Source organism: Argiope bruennichi, chromosome X2, assembly GCF_947563725.1.
Source record: "Argiope bruennichi chromosome X2, qqArgBrue1.1, whole genome shotgun sequence".
Taxonomy (NCBI): domain Eukaryota; kingdom Metazoa; phylum Arthropoda; class Arachnida; order Araneae; family Araneidae; genus Argiope; species Argiope bruennichi.
The window spans coordinates 43,278,944-43,296,371 of NC_079163.1; the positions used below are offsets into that span (position 1 = coordinate 43,278,944).

General features: G+C 30.1%; 1 long non-coding RNA gene across 1 annotated transcript in view; it reads right to left on the bottom strand.

The window, feature by feature from the left end:
- Window positions 1-4,499: 4,499 nt before the first annotated feature.
- Window positions 4,500-17,428, bottom strand: part of LOC129960746 (uncharacterized) — a 29,379-nt gene continuing 16,450 nt past the window's right edge. Inside the window, exon 3 of the long non-coding RNA XR_008783683.1 lies at window positions 4,500-4,853. This is a non-coding gene — a long non-coding RNA (uncharacterized LOC129960746). The remainder of the gene's footprint in view (window positions 4,854-17,428) is intronic.

Here is a 17,428-nt window from a genome sequence, read left to right on the forward strand (position 1 = left end):
TTCACATATATCAATCATAGGTTTCATAAAATCAAACTTGAACTGTTATTTGATGGGATTTGAAGTTATGCTTGACAAGTGCATACTAAAACTTATTCCTATACGTTAAAGTCATTCTTCCCCTGCACCTTTTTTTTTTTTTTTTTTTTTCCTTTGTTTTTATTATTTTCTGCAATACTCTTCAAAATTCTTGAATAAATTGTATTCAAAATAAATGGACTTTAACAGTGCTTAGAAGAAACAAACAAACAAACAAAAGACTAATTTATGAATTTTTTTTATCATAAAAAAATAGAAGTTTAAAAATTATTTCGAAGGGAGAGAGAAGGGGCCTCTGGAAGCACATAACCTCAAAGGAATTTCCATTTTCCTTTCCGGCTGAAAATTGAAGTAGTTAGTGTCATAATACATAGTTTTATTTTATGATTAAAAATTAAATTGGCTTGTCATGCCAAAGGATGAAAGTCGAAGTGAGGGAGGGACTTAGCACAGTGCCTAATCTTAAAAATTATAAGAACATTTTATATTAGAATCTCGAGAAAAATAATAAATTTTTTTTAAATTTCAAATATAAGAAAAAAAATATATGAAGAATTCATAGATTTTTCTATCTTTTCTAAACCTGTATTTCTATATCAATTATAAATCCATCAATTAAACAAAGGGAGTAAAAGCATTAGAAAAAATGTAACCCTAATCCACAAAATTTGAACAAATCATCAGTGTTATGCATTATTATGAGATGTTAAAAACTAAGTCTACCAACAACATTTTATACATATGAATTTTTTTCACTGAGAGATATCAAAAAGATAATTTTTAAAAACATAAATGAGTACAAAAGTCTTCAACCTGTAATGAATGCTTTAATTTATTTGTAAATAGAGATCCTCTCCTGATTTAAGTTTTTCATTTTGAGGTTTTTGCATATACTCCATAAATAAAATTCACAGTAATAAAATTTTACTTTCAAAATTGGAAACAATGCATTTCAATTACAAAAAAAAAAAAAAAAAAAAAAAAAAAATTCTGGGTGGTACTGAAATGCCTTGGGCGGCCTCAACCATAGAGACGGATTTGAAAATATTTTGAAATATAATGAAATGTTTAATTTAAATGTTAAACTAATACTTGAAAAAATCATATATTAGTTGAAATTTGATAATGAATGTTCATAATAAAGATCAATTTGAGTAATATTTTGTCAATTATTTGGAATCTCAGTGGAAAAAAAAAATTTTTTTTTCCCTCTGTTAATAATCTCAGGTTTACGTAGTATATTGTTCTTAGTGGGTTGACTTTTTTCAGGCGGAGCGAACAATTCCTTTCTGATCTAATAATAAATAATAGTCTTAATTTTTATCTTTATGGATTAAATGGAATCTTACTAATTTAAAGTATTTAATCTTGCTTATCAGAAATCCTAATTTCTCGTAAAAATTCTAAAAGGCCAGATTAAATTTGGGTTATTTTAATAAACATATCGACCATATGTTTAATTTAATAGCAAATTATTCCCTTTTTAACTATTGTAGAATATGTTATGAAAAAATACAATCTGTCAGTTTTAGTAACAGTGAATTGAAAGCAAAAACATAAACGCATCTGTTGATTTAAAAATTAATTAAAAATAGAGACACTTTTTATCTGCCTATGTTAAAAGTATTGTGTATGCTAAAAACTGATGAACGCTGCAATTATTTAATTTATAAAGCATTATTTAACTCATATTATTTCATTTTCTCCATATTTGTTATTTATTTTTTCCTCTGATTCATTTGAAAACAATTCGCTGCTGAAATCAATTTACTCGTATTTAATAAAAAGCTTTAAAAAATCTCTAAATCGTGAGAAGTTATGTGGAAGCAAACTCACAAAGAATTTACTGTCAGCCAGTCTCGTTCATTTTCGCTTCTAGGCGGAGACAATGACATCGAACGACGCATCGGAGCCAATGAACGTGAAGAAAGTTTTCCGACGAAGATACTGACGGAAATTCTGTAACTTTGTCAGAAGTGGGATGGCTTTTGTAAAGTTGCATTCCCCCAGTGGGACGGTCGAGAGTTTAGAAAGAGCAAGGAAAGAGAAATTGCGGCAAATTTCTCTTTTCTTGCTCTTTCTTATGCAATTATGTGTTTTTAAGGCTTATACAATAATTTTGAAATAATTATTCCAAAAAATCCTGAATTATTTATTTTACAAAAGCCATAAGAATGGAATAAAGAATGGCCCTTTTTTAGATATATTCAAAGATAATTACTTAAGTTCAATCTTCAAGTAAGTATTTCGATTAATTATTTGAAAATGAATTTGATTTTGATATGTTTTTTTTTTCAAATTTGTAAATGATACACACTGAATTAAATGAATTATTAATAATTAACTTTTTCATAGAAACTTAAGCGTTTATTAGTTTAACGCTGTCTACTGAGTCTGACTATTGCTAGTTAAAAATATATTCATTTTTTTATTTGAATTGATGGATTTGAATTTGATTTGATTTATTGATTTGAAAACTTATTGATTGAAAATTCAAAATTCCCAGCTCTTTTATTTTTAAAGACATTTCTATACTTGTCAAGTACTTGAATTGTAATGCCACATTCTCCAAACAATAGAAATGCCAGAATCAAAAATTATTAAATTTTTTTTTCAGTTTTTTGAACAAAAAAATATTTCCGGCAGACATTTTTATGCAAACAAAGGTTATTGAATAAGAAGCTGAAAAAAGTTGTAAATGATTTGGCTGAATGATTTAATAAAAATGCTTGAATGCTTTAATGCTTGATTGAAATCACGATTTTTAAAAATTGACTTAGATTACTATTTTAATCAAGGCGATCACTTAAGAAATATTTTCCATCATATGCTTTTTATGAAACTCAAGTTATGTCACTGGCACTAAAGAAAAGGTTTTAGATCTTTATTGCTTTGCATTCAGTTTATAAATTGTTAATTAAATTAAAAGAAATTTTCAGTTTTTTTTTATTCTAAAATGAGAAAATTTTATTTATAAAATTCTCCATTATGAATACGAGCTGAATTAAACACAATTATTGGCTTAGTTATTTTTCTGAATGAATAGCAAAAAAATATCAGAGAGAAGTTACTCACAAATTTCAATCGATTTAGAAATATATTTATTTTCACCCGAAACATTTAAACAGCTTAAGAAATAAATAAAACATATCAAAAAGTTGAAAAAATTAGCTTTAAATTCAAATATACAAACAAAAAAAAACCTTGAAAATATATTTTATTAAAAAAAGCCAAAACATGTGAAGCAAATATAGAAAAAACTACTAAAAAAATATTAAAATGTACACACATACAAAATTCTACACAACATTCCAGATAATGAATCAATTAATCCATGAGCAATAATAAGTTTTGCTAGCGCTGATTTCAATAACAATAAGAATATTTTTTTTTTAAACATTATGGTATTGTAGTTTTTCATATGCATTAACTACATAATTTTTTGCTTCAGTTTTTCTTTTCAAGAGAATTGGCGCTCTTATTTTGACTATGAATATCGAATTTCCACTACTTCACTGTTTTTAAGACCTTGTGTTTATAATTTTTAATTTGGGGATAGTTATTAAACTGATTTATGGTCTGATAAGTGTTTCTAACTGATTTCATTATTTTAGAAATTACTTTTTTTAAAGATATATCCACAGAAGCAAACTGAAAAGTCTCACATGTCTTTTGAGATTACAAGCTCTTCAACTAGTTTTATCACCAAATTGTGTTAATTTTGAACCTCTAAAAATTCACTCTCATATTTTTACTGTTTAATTTCTGAGTTGCAATATAAATGTGAACAACAATATTAGTTACAAATTCTGATGGATAGTGTAACCCTTCCCTATCACAGCTTTTAATTAATTTACAGTTTGCATTTATATCCAATATTTCCTTCTTTATAATCCATGAATGATTTCTTATGAATCTCATGAAGAAAATATTATAGTCTTAATTTTAAAAATATTTGTCTAGATTAAGATAGGAAATATTTATCTAGTTGTTCATAACTGGATCTTAACATTGTGTTGACTTTTCTTAATGTATTATTAGGTCTAGCAATATTTAATTACTTGACTAATGGATAAATTTACATGCATACAAAGCGAAATAAAAGAAATAAATATGATGGAGGAATAATGATATTTTACTGGATTTCACTTTAAAAAATGAAGGTGTTCGATGAGAAATTCTATCAAAAATTTAAGTTTATCCTCTATAAGATTTATTGATTTCTTTAGAGAAGATGTTATGAAATCTGAATTATCATCTAATAGATATCATAATTTGCAGCATTTGATTTGCAATAACTAAAAAAAGTAATTATTTCATTAATATTACTTTCATATATAGTTTTGCTTCTTTATATATCGACTTATATTCTGACCTTTATATGAAATTCTCAACAATAATTTTTCATTTTATGACAGCTGCATCGTGATATTTGGTATACACTTATTAATAACCAACGATAAAAAAACTTATTTTGATCCTTTTGAACTTTAGAACAAAAAGTAGTAACTTCATTAATTGAGAAACATTCATTTATTTCAGCAAAATTCAGAAAACTCTTTTTCATAGTTCTCTTTTGTCAGGAAATTCTCAGCAATAGCTTTATTAATGTGTTGTTCCTTCTAATTTCTACTGGTCCTTCAAAATCTTTTTTCGTAGATGACAGATACGAAGGACAACTGTGAAAAAGAGAGGAAATGTGCCTTTTGGAGTCTTGGTTTTTTCAATTTGACTCTGAATGTTTCTGCAGATGATTTCTTATTAAAAATTGTGACAAATTCTACATCATCTTCTTTGAAATGCTCTTCGTATACCTAAAACGAAAAAATAATCAATTAATCCCAAAATTCAAGAGTAATAATTCGAAATACATAAGTATGTTGACTCACAGTAGAAAATAAATTTAACTATAAATGTAAATAATTAGATTTTTTTTTTTTTTTTTGAGAGAGAGAGAGAGAAAGACAGAGAACAAAAATTTTTTGAACAGCTTGCATTTCTTGTGCGTTACAACGTTTATAAATGAAACAAAGCTATGATAATTAAACAATATCAAACTTTTCTAAAAATAAGCAATGTAATATTCATATATAATAGGGTTTATTATATTGTATAAATTTATTACAAATATCTTATAATTTTCCTGCCCTACTAAAATATAGTAATATTAGTTATGTTTTTTATCTTAGCTCTTAAACTGCAATTTTTTTTTATGTAATCCATTTCCTTATCTTTGTATTTTTAGTTACTTCTAAGTGCTTTCAAGAAATGGTCTTAATTCATTTGATTTTAACTCATCAGCTTTAAGGCAGCTAAATGTATGGGTTTCAAATGGATTTGTCATCTGCGACCTAGTTACTCGATAGTTTGTAACACAACAAGTGTTTGGCACCTGTTAATGAAGAATAGCAACTATTTGAAATGATAACTATAAATTTACATTAATTAAAAACTGCAAGATTAATTTCATGCGTCATATCTTTAATTTTAAAATAATTTCAAATTAACATAAACAACATTACGAATAAGTAAAATATACTGCTTTCTAAACGTGTGTGAATGTTATACATAGTGACTTTGCATACATGAGTATTATTTCGACATGCACAATAAATTTATGATAAGCATACTAAGCCTTATTATGAAATAATCAAATATTTTGTAAAAAACAATAAATAATTTAATCAATGATTTAACCGCACTTTGTAATTTTAAATAGTACTATTTTGCAAGTATGCATAACGGTGATAAAAAATCTCATTTACAATAAAAATACGTATCTATCTCATTAACAAAAAAAAAAAAAAAAAAAAAACGTAGCTTGTACAAGGCACGTTTTATAGTAAAAGACTTCAAGCAATGCACTTTATAAAAATCATTTGTTGTGATTATTATAATGAAATGTTAATTCTTAATTTCGGTAAATATATCTGTTTAAACTTACAAGCAGTGCCGGTCACTCTAGAGTGGCGAACGAGAAAACCGTTCTGTACAGATAAGGTTTTCATTCGAGCTGGATCATGGGACAGATGCTATTCTACTAAGCAGGAGACAAAACTCTCTTATCTAGGATTATTGTTCGTATTTGTCTTCTAATAAGCAAGAATAATTTAATAGTACTGTTTCAAAATTTTAATAATTTGCTTTAATCAAATCACAATTTGATATATCTTTGTTTTCTTGCGATAAACTGTTTAAAAAATGAATACAGTCCACTTTATTTATTGAGCTAGAGACACTATTTGGTCTGTCGAGGCCATGGATGAATTAAACTATAATGACTGGGATTCATTTGAATTTAGTGTCCATTAAAAGCTTTGGAAAATATCAACAATGGTGATGACGGCAGATATTCTAGGACAAATTAATATCTGCAAAAGGCGCTATAAAGGCCAATGTTACAAAAATGGAAACATTCCTTGAAATGTGAATTAGAATTTAAATCTTTTGTATGTAAATTAGAAATTAGACTGAAAAAAAATCAGAATACTACAGAAGAAATCAGACGAACTTCTTCAAGAATACTTTTCGATTCCAGATTTGAATCAATTTCAAAAGAAATGACAAATAATTTCGAGCAACTAAGTGTATTATCAACTTGAAGAATTGGAGGTAAGAATCACTTCTATTCTCAATTCTTTGAAATCGTCATCCAGTTTAAAGGAACCAGTTGTTGAAAACATTAAAAAAATTGTCAAAAATTCCATTCTCCACGTTTTGCGAATGGCATCATTTAAAACCCAATTCATTAGGCTGGTGTGAAATAATAATAATTTAAACAACTACGAACTGTTTTATTTAAGAGCGTCTCTCAAAGGAGAGACTAAACAGAATCATTTGAAGTTACATTTGGTTCTCCGTTTGTGGCATTAAAGGAAAGATTTGATAATGAAAGACTGTTAAATGATCATCATGTTCTTTCGATACTGAATTATGCTAAAATACAGAAAGAAGTAGCTAAGGAACTTCGGTCTTTAATTAACTATATTAAAAATGACATTTGGGGTTTTAAAGTTTTAAATTATGAACCAAATAATTTATCAGAGATTTTATCAATTAATATAATCCTTCAAAAACTAGACAAAGAGTCAAGAAAGAAGTTTGAATTTTCCCTAAAAACATCGGAAGTTCCACAATTTGATTCTCTAATATCTTTTTTGAAGGAAGTTTTATTTTAGAAAATGGATCTCGATTATTAGCAGCAGCGAAACCGGATTATCCAATCAAAAATGCAACAGGATACAAAATTTTAAATAATCCATTTAAACAAAAATATCTTGCGATAAAATCCAATAATAAAAGCAATTATAAGCAGTGTATTTGTTGTAAAGGCATGCATCCATTGTGTAAGTATATATCCTTTCAAAATATGAGCATAAAAAAAAAAGGAAAGAATTTGTTTCAACTCAATGAATTTGCAAACTCTGTCTTCGCGATCATACTGGTTCGTGCTCTTTCAAATTCAAGTGTCTTGTTAAAGATTGCCAGATGGCCCACAATTCCTTACTCCATGAGGGAGAGAGAGACATTAAATCAACCCACAGGAGGGGTAAGCAATGACCCACTCTTTCCCCCTAACGGTTCAGATGTCATCGAACCTTCTTCTCTGGTAGTTCGAAACAGGGTGATAAGTACAGCCTTTGCTATTGCGCTTTCGGATGAGATGTGCATCTTGCCGACAGCTTTAATTTGTTTTGCTTGGGAGAAAGGAAAATTATCTGATACTTGATTTATTCATGGAGCCAAATATGTGCCATTATTACCAAATGTGTTGAATTACTAGGGATAAAATAAGAAAAAATAAACATTCCCGTTTCTGGATTTAATTCGACCAATATCAGTATGAAGAGAAGGATGGAAATAGAAATCTTAAGACTTAAAAAATGATTTTACTAGATGTGTTTCCTTTTATGTAACTCCTTCAATTACAAATTTAACTCCATCCATACGATTAAACGGTGATATTTCAAAATTACCCAAACAAATCAATTTAGAGGATCCTAGTTTCATCGAATTTAATAAATCGAAACTTAATAAACTTAAATAATTAAAAAGAGAGCAGATTTGTTCCTTGAAATGTTAAAACCAAATAAATTCTATGTGAAGAATTCTAGCATAATTTTGTAGGACGTAATTTTCGGTTATATCTTGGCTGGTATATACGAAATCTCAGATATTAATAGACAATCTTGCGGTCTTACAATAGAATTTGGAGACATTTAAAAAACCTTGCAAACATTTTGAAATATTGAATCTGTAGGAGAGGATTTTCACATTTTAAGTAGTGAAGAGGAGTATGAAAAACACTTCGTTGGAAATTATTCAAGCACACTGGAAGGTAGATTTGTAATAAAAATTTCCTTAAAAAATTATAAATAATTAGGAGAATCTCGGACTCTTTTTAAACGACTTTCAGATATTTTATGGAGACATCTTAGTAGGGATGAAAGCTTAAATTCTGTCTGCTGTGATCTCATGCTTGAGTATCATGATTTAAGTCATATGACTAAAGTTAAAGAAGTGAATGAACATCAATTCTTTGTCTATTTATCTCACCATGGAGTTTATATCCTAAAATCGTCCACAAATCTTCGTGTAGTTTTCAAAAGTTCTAATCTTAACATTTATCTAATAGAGTTTCCATGAATCAAATTCAACTGAACGGCGAAATAATTCAACAAGACCTGTGTTCCATCATAATGTGTTTTCATAAACATGAATTTGTATTTACAGTAGATATCCGCATTATGTATAGGAAAATCTTAATTTACCATAATCTTGAGATTTGCAGAGAACAGCATAGAAAGAAGGGCCAGATAAATCAACAAAAATGTACCAACACAACACAATCTTTTATGATACAACTATTGCTCATTATTTAGATTCTAGAACCTTGAATCGGCTAGCGGTTGATGAAAAAATTGTTTTCCCAGATGCATCCGATGTTGTTCAACAGATTATAACATGGACGACTTTTTAACACACTTATATACCTTAAAAATTGCCAAAGCACTGTAAAACCAACATGTGCAGTTACTTGAAAAGGTAGGTACGACTTTCCACAAATGGCGCTCTAATTTTGAAAGTCTTCTCCCTAACATTCCAAATAATAGTGACTATCAATTTAACCACTCTAAAGATATGAAGCCTGTCAAATATTTAGGTGTTTTGTGGAGATCAAATCGTGATTTCTTTTCATTTAAAATAACTACTTCGTTGCAAAATTCATACACTGAGAGACGAATGCTTTCAGATATTTCTAGGATATACGATCCTCTAGGTCTAATTGATCCTGTTGATTCAAAGGCCAAGATTTTCATGCAAAGATTCTGATTATTGAAAATGGGTTAGAACGACTCTTTCTCTAAGGATGTTACTTGTGCATGGATCGAATTTGTCTTATTACTTCCGCACATTCAACAATTGGAACTCCCTCGACATTTTCCTTCAAATGACAGAGTAGTTATCTATTGGTTTACAGATGCTTCTACAGCAGTATATGAAGCAGTAATCTAGTGAATCCAATCCTGTATACCTGTTATGTGGAAAATCCTGTGTCGCTCCAATAAACCATTGACAATTCCCAGACTGGAGCTTTGTGCAGCACTGTTATTGTCAAAACTGACACAGAGAGTAATAAAAGTTCTTAATATTGCAATTTCTGAAGTAATGCTCTTCTCTGATTCTACCATTGTATTAGCTTGCTTGAAAAAACAAGAATTAAAAACTTTTGTTAACCACAGGGTAACCACCATTCAAAGGACTTTGTTTGGAAATTTGTATCATCAGAGGAGAATCCAGCAGATCTCATTTTTAGAAGTGTGTCTCCTGATTCCAGTAATTTATGATGGAATGACCCTTCATTCCTTAGAGGTAGATTAAAAACAGAAAAGCCACCTGCGTCCGAACCAATCACAGACAATGACTTTGTAAACTAAAGCAACCTGGAAAATGCCCCTTACATACTAACTCATTTGATAATGGAACATTATCATAAAAAGTATTTACATGTTGATCCTCAAAATCTTTAGTATCTAACAAAACATTTTGGCCTATTAACCGCAGAAATTTAGCAAGAGATGTGGTGCATAACTGTGTTATATGCGTCAAAAATAAATCTGTTATTGTAGAGCAATTAATGGGTAACCCTTCCCCAGAAAGAATTAATGTCAATACTCCGTTTTCTAACACAGGTCTTGATTTTACAAGTCCCTTTTTTATATAAAAAATGAAGATCAATGTAAAGGCATAATTCATAAGGTTTATGTAGGTTTTTTTTTTTTTTTGTAGGGTTACTAAAGTTATACAAATTGAAATGGTAACTGATTTTACTTCAGAGTCATTTGTCTTTACTTTAAGAAGATTCTTTGCAAGAAGAGGTAAATGTTCAGCTCTTTTCCTTTGCCACAAAATTCGTTGGTGTTCAAGCTGAATTGAAAAGAAACTATACAATATAATTACTTATCCAGATGATAATTTGAGTAACTTTTTGGCCTCTAATGCTATTAAATGGAAATTATTCCTCTGAGTTCACCGCAGTTTTCGACTTTGGAAGACTGGCGTGAAATCCTTTAAGTAGCATTTTCGAAGGGCGGTTGGAAATGAAAATTTGTAAAGAATTTATTATGAAGTTATGAAGAATTTAACACCATTATTGTAGAAATTGATGGGGGATTTTAAACTCGCTTCTTATCACTCCAATTTCTTCAAATATAAATGACTTGGAAGTTTTGACGCCAGGACATTTTTTTATTGGACGATCAATAAGTTGAATTTCCAAACCTGATTTAATTAATGTATCAGACAATAGATTATCTAGGTGGCAACAAGTAGAAAAATTGCCCCAACATATTTGGAAAAGGTGGAGTTGTGATTACTTAAATCATTTTCAACAACGCTAAAAACGGCAATTTGTAAAAAATATTGACAGGCATGGAGGCTACCAGGCATGATGGTAGTGCTAAAAGAAGAGAGTTTATCCACTTGCAAATAGATACTTGGTCGAATAATTGATGTAATACCTGGTAAAGATGGATGTATAAGTGTAGTGAATGTAAGAACATTAAACTGCATCTTAAAGAGGTCGATATCTAAAGTTTGCTCACAACCTGTTAAAACGAATAATTAATTGTATATTTTTTATTAATAAGCATAAAATCTCTCTATAAATTTTCTCCATTATAGGTATAAAGTGTATTTATGTATTGTATTTCAATTCTAATTCAATCATGTAGTATTTTCATGAAGCATATATTATTTCTGTATCTTATATTCATATTTGTATTTGAAATGTAATTTAATTATTCTTTTAATTATACTATACCTCTTTTAAATTTTGCTAATTTAGTCTTTCTATTACAAATGATATTTAAGAAATTTTCAAAATGAGCTTTACATTTGTCAGAAAGGTTCAGTAATATTGTATGTATGATGTGCATTCCTTAAGTGTTGGAATTTAAAATTCCAAAGCATGACGGAATGTTTAAAGCTCATTTGCAGCGCCACTCACCCTGGGAAATGAATGAGAAAACCGGCCAGAGCAAACTGGGATAGATGCTTCTGTACTAAGCAGGACACGAAACCCTCCTATCTAAGGTTATTGTTCATATTTACCTCCTAATAAGCAAAGTGATTTAATAGTGCAATTTTATACCTTTAACAACTCAGTTTGCATTATCAAATCATAATCTGATATATCTTCGTTAGTAATAAATAGTTTATTTAAATAGTTGCAATAAATAGTTTAAGAAACGAATACAGTTCACTTCATTTAATGAGTTAGATACAATATTTATTGTATTGATTACTTAATGAAGCGTTTCATTTTAATTTTAGTAAATTATTATATAATAATCTTTTTATTTTAAAAAATGCAATTGCTGATTGGACAAAAATTAAATTTTATTAAACACTTTTATGATAAAACTATTTTGTAATTGGATTCTTTTCAATTTAAACCAACTTGAAAATTATTGAAAAATGTCAATGTTCGGTCTCTTCAATCCCCCCCCCTTTTTTTTGTAAATCTGTTTCCTGTTTGAGAAATTTTTTTTAAACCATGTGTTATTCTACGCAGCTTTGAAAATTATTAGTATGCTTACGTCTGAAACAAGGAATGCATGCGCGAAAGTTTCTTTCCCAGACTTCATGCGTGGTTCGTTACGATGTAACGGGATCATTGAACTTTCCCCTCCCTAATTAATTCTCTTCAAGAGAACATTTGAATACAAGAGATCCCCCCCAGTTCAAAGCAGACTTGAACTGACCCTTGAATTCTGGTTTCTGAGAAATTTTCGGCTTTCTGTGCTCTGTCGGGAAAATTAGATCAGGCGGAAAATTCCTTTGCAGAGTTGTTGTACTCACGTCGAAAAAGCATCAAAAGTTTAAAGTAAGAAATAAGAATAAGAAAATTTGGCGAGCAAGTGTACGAAAATAACTAAGTTCAAAACATATTGTTCTAAGTCACTTGCAGCGCCAGCCCCTCCTGGGGTGGCGAAAGAGGAAACCACTCAGTTCAGACTGAGTTCTAATGCGACCTGGACCCAGAGATAGATGCTCCTCTACTAAGCAGGAGACGAAATTCTCTGATTTACTATTGTATACATTTACCTCCTATTAAGCGAGGGTGTGATTTAATGTTGCAATATTTTAATACTTTAATAATTTAATTAGAATATCTTTGTTGAGTTTCAAAATAAACTGCTTAAAAAACTACAGTCCACTACTTTTTTTATTGAGCTACAGAACATATGAAATAGAAAAATAACTTTGATGACTGAACTGTCTTCACGCATTTGAATGACAATCTGCGAGCGCCTGATTTCGAAAGGCGAAAATTTTCGACTGTTATGATTAGAACGAGACCTTGACCAGTCTCCAAGCCGATTTATTTCCAAGCTGTAAGAATGGTCAGAGCGCCTAAAAGGAAGAACCAATGACGAAACGTGTCGAGTTAAAAGGAGGGAACCTTTTCGGCGAGGATACTGGGACCGGTTGGAGCGAGGCTGAACGGACAAATCCTGGACCGACTACCTGAAATGTCCTGTGAAGCGAGCACGGAAAGGTTTAGCCAATTCTTGACTAACGCCCCTCCAGATGGAAAAACCTACCTGCGAGCCAGAAAAAGCAGTGACCTCAACATCCAACCTTCTTCTGTCAAAATCCTTCCAGCCGATCGACACCTCACTTAAGTCTTGTCCGTCCCTCTCGATTGTAAACCTGCGAATCTTCTACCGTGGCTCACTAGATGATGTTTGCTTTCAAATCATGATGCGTCTAGTCTTTTCCGTACCTCACTCCCTGTAATGATGTACGAGCAACCGTTTGCTGGATTTTTCCGACACAATAGCCAGATAAATCTTTATAGAATTAATTATGTACACACAGATTTAATGTCTAATTCTGAAATTGATATACAGGGTGGTTATAATTAAATTTCCACTTTGAAATGGTCATAAAAGGAAAACCACTGGACCAAATGTTATCAAACTTGGTAATAGTTTAAAGGAGGTCATGGGAATTTCTTTTCCGCCAAAAAAAAAAAAAAAAAAAAAAAATCTCAGCACCAGGGAGAAATGGCGTTGTATGTAATATGTTAAGCAAAATAGGATTAAGGAAAATAGAACATGAATACATCAGTCTAAAATGTGTTTAATCGTTTCTGAAACGTGTTACAAAGCATGTTCAATGTGGCGTCCACCATTTTCTGAAAGCAAGTTAAATCGCATTACTGCATTCTCAACAGTAGCTCTTAGCATTATCAGGAGGAAAGTTAAGCACTTGTTGGTTTATCGCTTCTTTCAGTTCCGCCAAATTGTTTAGATTATCACAATAAATGCTTTTGAGGTAACACATATTGAACATGCTTTGTAACACGTTTCAGAAACGGTTAAACACATTTTAAACTAATGTCTTCATGTCCTATTTTACTTAGCAATATTGCATACAGCGCCATTTCACACCTGGTGGTGAGTTTCTGAACTTTTTTTTTGGCAGAAAAGAGATTCCCATAACCTTCTTTAAATTATTACCAAGTTTGATAGCATTTGGTCCAGTAGTTTTTCTTTTATGATCATTTCAAAGTGGATCTTTAATTATAACCACCCTGTATATTTTTCAAATTTTATCTTTAATGTTTCAATGTACTATGATCATTTTTTTTCACTATAAGTGGAGTTCCAGCTTCCATTTAACCAATTAATTGTATTCATTCTTTCATTACTTAAATAAAGGTTTCTGCGAAATATTCCCATGCTATTTTGATTCTGAAATAAAAGCTTTGAGTATGTTAAGTATAATTATACTCAGAAGATTATGCATAATGTATTTTAATGATTCATATATATTAAAATACTTATTTTTTTATATGTAATTTAATTTATATGTTTGTAAATAAACGTTAACATTGTCAAAATTAGCAAATTATCATTATTTTTGCATCAACCGTAGAGCCTAAACAATTGATTTTCCAGCTGGATCTTTGATTCGAACCTGATTATTATTTAACATTATGAATTTCATGAAGAACACAATGAAATGCTTTATTTTCTTCTGTAATGCTTTGGTTACTTTTGTGAATTTTTAATTATTTGCTGATTAATGTTTAATTGTGTTAATTCTACTTAATCAAATAAACATACAAATCACCACGCATTAAATAATTGTTAACTTTTGAGCGATCAGCCTTAACAAGAATTTTTTCCCCCTAGTTTGGAAATTTAATAAAGGCTTCAAAAAAACATAACATTGATTTCATTATATAACAATAATGAATTTCGGAACCAATTTTTAACCAGAATTACTGAAATTTTTTTATTATAGGAGTCCCTTGGAGCTGTTATGTCCGTATAAAGATACATTTGTCTGTAAATAATACACTCACGAACATTCGATTCAACTTTCTTCTATTTACAATTCAACTTAGCTAAAAATTAAAACACTCAAAAAATGTAATTAGTATGCAAAAAAAAAAACAAAAAACAAATAGCGGTAGACGTCTGAAAGTATCATCAAATAGCTTTAATACCTGGTATTTGAATCACTGAGCTAGGCTTATCAATATTGATCACTATGATCGATCAATACTGATGTTCACGAGACTTAAGGAAGGATAAAGAAATATTTCTTCACCTTCTTTAATATGTTCTTTCAGAAGTGACTATTAAAAGCTTTGAAAGGACATCGTAAAATTCATCAATTTCTATCTAAAACAAAATTATGGATATAAAGTTTCGTTACACACTTTCCAAGTTTACTCACTTTCCTAGCCAGTCATAACATCTCTCCCCCCAGTATTTTCATCAGTGTCTAGAAATTTCGAGCAATCGGAAATGATAAACGCAATTCTGATATACGGGAACAAAAACAAAGGAATTTAAAAAAAAGTTCGCGAAAATCAAATTTCTATCTTAACGGAAAACTAATAATCTTTTCTTTTACGCTTAAAATTGCCAGCAGTTTCCCCCCATCTCTATCAATGTACGTTTGTAGAACAGTGCAACTGTGAATTTAAAATGTCTACCTTATTTACAAAATTTAATTTTGTTCATAAACTAAACAACAAACAGTTAACACAAATTTCAGATGTTAATAGTAATTTATACGTAAATCAGGACAAGAAAACCGCTTGTTCCTTAGCTTTGGAAGGGAAGTACAATGTTCAACAGTTCTACAACATGCGATAGGTAATACATACTGGAAAGTAACAAATTCTAGTTTTCGTTTTGAAACAGATGCAACACAAAGTCCCAGATAAAAATAAAAAAAGCTCTTCAATAAAAGGTAAGAGAATTATGATGCCCAAAATAGATAACTTAGATAAATATTTAATATGGAAAATCATAATTTTTATAGAAGGTAATTAATTTTCATCAAAATATTTTTCTCTTCAAATTGAAACTAATATTAAAAAAACTAAATTAACTCACTCACTAAATTAAAAAAATGAATCCTGAAAGAACTTCTTAATGTCTAAGAATTTTGCAAACAGCTCAAAGCTGAAAAAAGAAAACTTGCTGCACATTTTTTACACAGTTTATTAAAAGGCAGGTGAATTGTTTGATATCACTAATTTAGTAGAATTGAAGTAGAATGCAGGGAAGCTTCGCTATTATTAGCAAACCCAAAAACTTCTAATGCAAAAGAATGTTCATTTAAAAACAAAACTGATCTAGGTTACAAAAATAGATATTCTTCGCATACGAATGCCTTAACAATACACGCCGACTCATTTCACCACAAATATGAATCGAATCGTAAATTTAATCCAAAAAGAAACTATTATCCTTCTTCCGATGACAGACTGAGTAATCAAAAATGTATCTTTTATACTGAAAAACACATGAGTCATGATTGCTCACTTAGTATTAATGAAAAGAAAAAAATCGTTAATGGTTAAAGGAAAATGCTTTGTATGTTTTCAAAATCATATAAAAGAACATTCTGCAATAGTAATTTTCATAATTGTAAGCTCTGTGGTTCTTTTTCACATAATTCTTTAATTTGCGAAAGACCGCAATCCGAAACCGAAACTAAGAATAATTCCCCTCCAGTCGAAGTAGGGACTTTTATCCCCTAAGAAAATAATACCGCTTCTACCATGATATCTTTCAGCACCGAGTCAAATAAAAGAAAAAAATAGGGCCCCTGGATCGGTTTTATTATAAACATTTTCAGCTGTAGTGAACGGCAGAAGGGGAAGGACGCACTTGCGTTGTATGTTGGATTGCGGGGCCAATAAATCCTTCATCTTGAGAGAGGTGGTCGAGGAATTAGGATTGAAAACAGTGAGCAGGGAAGTTTTAGCTATTCACACTTTCGAAAGTGAAACCGCTGAGTGTCGTGTTTACGATATAGTGGAGATTACGTTAAGGAATGTGCGACACCCGACTCAATGTGTTGAAATACAAGCGGTTGTTTTTCACTCGATCACTTCGGCGAAAATTCATACTTCATCGCAGTTTTTAGAAACATAGCTTTGGAAAAGGGAATTGAGTTGGCAGATGTTAGTACTTCTAAGAGGATTGATGTCTAGATTGGTTCGGATTATATTTCAGAGGTTTTAGACGAAAGGAATATAAGGATTAGTAAAAGATTGTTGCAGGTGATAGTATTTTCGGATATTTTTACTACTGGGAAAGGAGATGGGAATTGATTGTAAGGAGATATCTGCTAACCATTTGATCATCGAGAGAGAGGAATCGAGCTTTGATAGGGTAAAAGATTTGTGGTTATTAGAAATGATTGGGATAAATGCGGATAAAGAAGTGTCTCTATCAGATAAAGAAACTTTAAAATCGTTTCTACAAAATACGACGTATAAAGACAAAAGATTCGAAACTCGTTTGTTATGGAAGGAGGATAATAAGGCATTAAGCAGTAATTATGAAAT